We start from the raw sequence: 6,000 nt of genomic DNA, 5'->3' as shown, positions 1-6,000 counted from the left end.
TGATGCGAGGAGAGGTTTAAAGTCACCCTTGCCATATAAAGAGTACAATATAACAAAAGGCCTTAACAGCCATCTAAAGATTTACAGTTATTAAGAACAAGAAGCCACTGAGCCAAATGATGTGCGTTTATGCTAATGGAGGTGGTATTCTGACTATATGAGCCATTTAACATTAGATTTGATCAAACATGCTGAAATCACAGCGGACAGGCCTGCTTCACCTCATAAAGCTCCAGCTCCACAGCGTTGTGTAGAGCATCATTTACCTGGCAAGGATGGCACAGTTAGTGAATGGTATCTTCTCCCCATCCTCTTCTAATCACACCGGCCCTCATTTATCAATCTATCGTAGAATCCAGCGCAGATATGAGCACAGAAATCATCTTGCGACAGGCTTCACGTGTGATTCATGAAACGTCCGTATCACACTAATCAGAGCGTAAGAATGGTCGTACATTGATAAATGCAGCGGCTGGAAACAATCGCCATTTAAATATCACGCCCCAATATAGTCCCGGTTTTGTGGCCTCGCCCCTACAGTTTACGACATGGTGAGACGTAACAACCCGGCTAAGAAGCGGCACTTTTCAGAGGTGGAGATTGTGTACTATTTGGCAGCCTGAAAACGATGAGAATAAATGTGGAATGGAAAGAGATCACAGATGCGGTCATCAGTGTTGCCGTAGTAAATCAGCTGAAGTTTATTTAATTTATACATCCTTGACATATGTATGCTATAGTCCTAATAGTAGTAGTAGTAGCCTAACATACAGGCTTATATTGCAATCTCTTAGGCCTACATGTAGGTGTACCTATATTTAAATAATCCCACAGTAGCGGAGTTTATGCAGTGTCTTTTATTTTACTCATGTTTTTTTTCATGAGTCAAAGCCAGGCAACCGTGAGGTGTGAGAGAGAGCGCGTGTCCTCCGCCCCCTGTGCAGGATCACCACCCCGACCCTGTCTCCTGACAGCAGAGGGGCTGGAAAAACAAGCCGAAACATGTTGGTCAATGGTAGAAATAAATTGTTCACTTGTGGCCATTAACAACACTTTACTGTAAAAGATAATCAAAAACCTGAAGAATAAATAAAAATGTTGTGCATTGTCATGTTTCCTGTATTGAGTACCATGGCCAAACACAACACTATACCTTTTAAAAGTGAGGAATAATATCCCGTTTCCTTCGTATAGTCCCCAGTTGGGGCTGTGCTGGACACTGTTCTCTGGGCATCGGGTCATCTGGCTCCATCTCTACGTTTATGGCTTCCTGTTTTCCTGTGCGATGTTGTGCAGAATCCCACAGGCTAAATCAATGTTGCAGACTTTTTCTGGCGTGTATAGTAGGGTCCCCCCTGCTGATGCAAGACAGAGCCATCAGCCCTTAATCAATCCGATGGAGCGCTCCACCGTGACCCGTGTGCATACGTGTGCACTGTTGTACCGGCGCATAGAGGTCCTCTAAAAGATCTGCCATTGCTGATAAGTGATAATCGAAAACTTGTGTACACGAGTTTAAACTTGACGTGAGATTTGATCGTAGCCTCCACTCACGTCCATATTGATAAATGCCGAGCTTTGCGTGCAAATGAGCGTACGCTGGTTTTGCGCTTGTTTTCTGTCGTACGTTCGTTTCGTAAATGAGGGCCACTGTGATGCAGTTTAACTGTGGATCTGATCCTCCCTCTGCAAACACCCTCCACAAACAAGGTTTGGACAGATGTCAGCCTCTACGAGCCAACAGTTCCTCATGCTTAAGCCTGGCATAACAAACTGAACTGTGGTTAAATTAAACTGCCACCTGGACTGGTTCTCTTTTGTTTTCCTAAACAGGCAGCGTATTCATGGTTTGCTAAATTTAAAAAGAGACAGGATTTACATTGTGTTTCCAAGCCCTAGTTAGTTTGTAATTGTGCAGATGGAACCCAAACAAATCAAATACGTACAAATATCAGGAAGTCAACTTTTTGAGCGCAGAAGACAAACAAGACTGCAGAGTACTTTAAAACTGCATTGATTGATTTTTAGAGCACAACAAGCTGCTAATGCAACATTGACATACAGTATTGTCACCTTATACTGTTGATATGGCGAACATGTTTCCAATTAGTTGCCTATTTGTGGATCTAAAGCCAAAACGATTAGCTGAAAGACGCTAAAGTGCTCCGTAGGACTGAGGGGAACTGGAGAGTGGGGTTTTAATTCTCTGTGGATTCGTCACGACGATCAACACCTTTCAAATTACACAAAGCCATTTTATCCATCCTAGCGCTTTTATTGACTTTTTCAGGCAGTGGCACCCTAGCTGTGGCTTTTAAAAAGCAGTTGAAGACCTGGCTATTCAAACAGGCTTTTAGTTAGACAAGGGCTTTTATTGCTGTCTGATTTTATGTACCTATGTTTTCCTTGTCTTCTGTTTATCATATTCCAATTTATTGTAAAGCACTTTGTGATTTTTATCTGTTAAAAGTGCTATATAAATAAACTTGACTTACTTACTTATTAGAGCAGCTGAAGAATGACAGGACAGAAGAGAGAGAGAGAGAGATGTGCAGCCCAGGCCGCTGCCAAGGACACGCTCTACCGGGTGAGCTAAAGGTCGTCCCAGGTCTGAAATTATTATAAGAATTACAGAAAATGTATTAAACCTGTAATGACAGCTTTTTTTGGGCCACTTGGTGGGAAAAGAAACAAGCTGTAAACACAAGACTATTTTCTCTAGTTTGATATATGGCGAACTTGTTAGCAAGCTGTATTCTTCCCTTCTTTTAGCTGCGTTTTGCTCTCTTCCAACTCCTGAGGGAAATACCTGGCTCTTTAGATGCTTAATGCTTTATCAGCTAGTTGCTTACTTTGACTGTCAGCTGTTTGTTGCTGGGCAGGTAGGGCACAGTTGGTTTTTAGAGCTTTTTCTGCCTGGTGCAGCTGTAAACGGCTTTAATGAGAGCAGTGACAGTGGACCAAAACAGTAAAATTGTGGGCCAGAACACCAAAACAAACGAAATGCGATAAAGCTCTGTAAAATTGAAGGAACTGAGTCAGGTTATAATTCTCTGGGGGTTCATCACTTCGAGTGACCACTTTCACAAACAAGTAGTATGTAGTATGATCCATTGTTAATATTACAAATACTGATTTCAGCCACTTTAATAACAAATTTGAAAATTGTAAGTCACTCAAATAAAAATAAACATCTGCCGCTCTGGTTGTTTTTCTTCATTTCATATCAGCATTAATTGAACATGTTAAGTTTGTCTGACAATATAAGCACTTTGGAGAGAGTACGTTATTATGTCGGTATGTTTCCCATGGTGAGAAAGGCTGGATATCATTAACCTAACCAAACATAATAATGATGACCAAACGTAACACACAGTCTTGTGTACAACAGGCAATGTGTTGATGTTGCAATATGTTGAGTCATTAAAACAACAACATTTTAATACAGAGGTTATGAAGTGCCTTTTATCTAGAGTGCCTGCCTTTATGCAGAGAGCAGTGTGGCTGACAGCACTTCACCAATCCTGCTTTGTTTTGCCTTCCTCTGGCAGGATTTAACTTTTTATTAATGTTTGGATTACTGGGTCATAACAAGCTCTCTGCTGGCTGCACAGTGAGATACCACATTACAATTGTGTTTATCCAAATCCAATCTTCTCATATTGTCATTGTCGAATGCATTAAACTGCACATATACTGCCACCAAAGCCAACACGGGGCATTCCCTGACTTAGGCTGCAAACACACACACACACACACACACACACACACACACACACACATTCCGTGTCATGATTACTGTTTAATATGGAGATGATGCCTGGAGGCTGCATGTGTCACACATCCATACATCAGTGGGGCATCTTATCCAGTGACAATGCGAACATCAGGAGGCTATTACAGTTTTGCAGCATCTGTTAGTACTGTGAATTATCTAGTGTAATACTTTAGCTGCAGGGGTAAATGAAGAAGTTATGCATATTTTTCTATCTAGGCCAGAGGGAAGGTGGGGAGGGAGCGGTGGGGGAGTGTAATGTGATTGTCAAGACTTGCAGAATTCCCACTTTGCTGTGCAAGCAGAGACTGTGTGCATGTAAAAGAGAGAGAGAGAGAGAGGGGGGGGGGGGTTATGAGAGGATGAAGGAAGAGATAGAAAGAAAGAAAGCTGAAGATGAAAAAACTACTGTGTAAGAGCAGGGCAGACTTTAAAGCCCTCACTGATATTCAGAGTGAAAACATCAATATTTAGACTCAGTGATACTGCAGAGCTGGGAGGAGGACTTCTTCCTCTCTCTTCCTCTTTCATGTGTTCAGCTCTGTGTAATCCATAGATAACACACACTAACACACTCACAGAGAGACACACACACACACACACACACACACACACGCTGCAGTGTCGTTTAGGCAAGGCGGCGCACTCAGTTGTTTTCAGGTTACACTGTAGTTCAAACGCTCGCACAGAACAAGAGAAGAGAAAGAAGAAGAAAAAGAAGAGGGGAGTGGAGTAAGTCTGTTGCTATGCAACCAGACTGTGCTGTTTGAGAGCATAACCATCCACTCTGCAATGAGTTAATGCATACCCGTGCACACACATGCATGCACCCACGCACATGCAGAAACGGTGGGAAACTGCAAAGACAGACACAAACACTCCCATGAATTCCCACCTGAGTGTTCAGACACATTCAAATGTTTTGATGCGTGTGTGCTCACGTCATGTCAGAATTTCTTTCTCCAATTCATATGCATATTCCTGCGTTCAATGACTGGTTATCGGATTGGTTATCAGAGATTGGGTCCATTCTGAAAGCACACCGAATAATGCTCCTTTCATTGGCGTGATATAATTTCCCTCCAGGGATAATGGTGTAGATAAATGACCTAAAGCATATTGTAAATTCAGCAAGAGCGTCATTCTGCTCTCATGTGGCCCACCAGGACCAATCATAACAATGCATGAATACCGCCTATTATTCATTTCTATAACAACTCCATGTCCCATGGTGCTATCTTCCAGGCATTGCAATACCTTGCATTAGCATGTTTCAAAGAGTCTCATTGTCAGTGGGGCGATCTGAATACCCCTTATACATCAGCTCATAAATCCACACTAGCCCCGTGTGCTGTACACCGATGTATAGCTAACCCACTACCATTGCTACTAGCCACTGTGTCAAACCACTGGAGGTCAGCAAAGACAAGATTTTCAGGGGTTGTTTTGAGCATAACCGGTGGTGGAAGAAGTATTCAGATGCTTTATTAAAGTATTAATACCATACTGTAAAAATACTCTGTTACAAGTTAAAGTCCTGCATTGAGAATGTTACTTAAAGCTTAGATAAGCAAGTACATTTTGATATTAATAAACGTCCATTACATTCAAGCCATTGCCAAATGAGTTGCTACAAAGCTAATTAAGACTATCAACTCCACACAACTCTCTCTGTATTTGTCAGTATGGCTATGTTCAGAAGAATGTGGCGTCCGGTGACTTCGGCAGAAACTCGAGTGAAGATAATAACCTCTTCTGAAGAGTCCACCATGTTTTTTTAATCCTCCGTGTCCTCAGCTGCATCGAGGAGGGGTGGGGGGCGATCACCTAAGGCTTGTATCATGTGGACGTGCCAACAGTGTTGTCATTACTTAGAATTCCTCATGGGGGTGACAGAAACTACGCACTATAGCTTTAAGTAAAAGTATGTAAGTGTCATGCGGAAAATGTACTCAAAGTATTAAAAGTACCCAATGCAGAAAAATCCTCACATTTTAGAAACTGGAAACGATCAAAATAGTTCTGTGTTTAATCGGCCAATTATTTTAGCCGATTTTATATTGTTGGGTAGTTTAATTTATAACAAAACATCACATTTTATAAACTACATGTGTTTTGTGTGCACAAATCTTTTTTTTTTTGTAAAATTTGTAAAGTAACTAAAGCTGTCAGATTAATGTAGTGGAATAAAAAGTACAATATTTATCTCTGAAATGTAGTGGAGT

This window comes from Sander lucioperca, chromosome 21 (genome assembly GCF_008315115.2).
Source record: "Sander lucioperca isolate FBNREF2018 chromosome 21, SLUC_FBN_1.2, whole genome shotgun sequence".
Lineage (NCBI taxonomy): Eukaryota > Metazoa > Chordata > Actinopteri > Perciformes > Percidae > Sander > Sander lucioperca.
The sequence above is the reverse complement of the archived record's forward strand: the minus strand, read 5'-3'. Positions refer to the sequence as shown.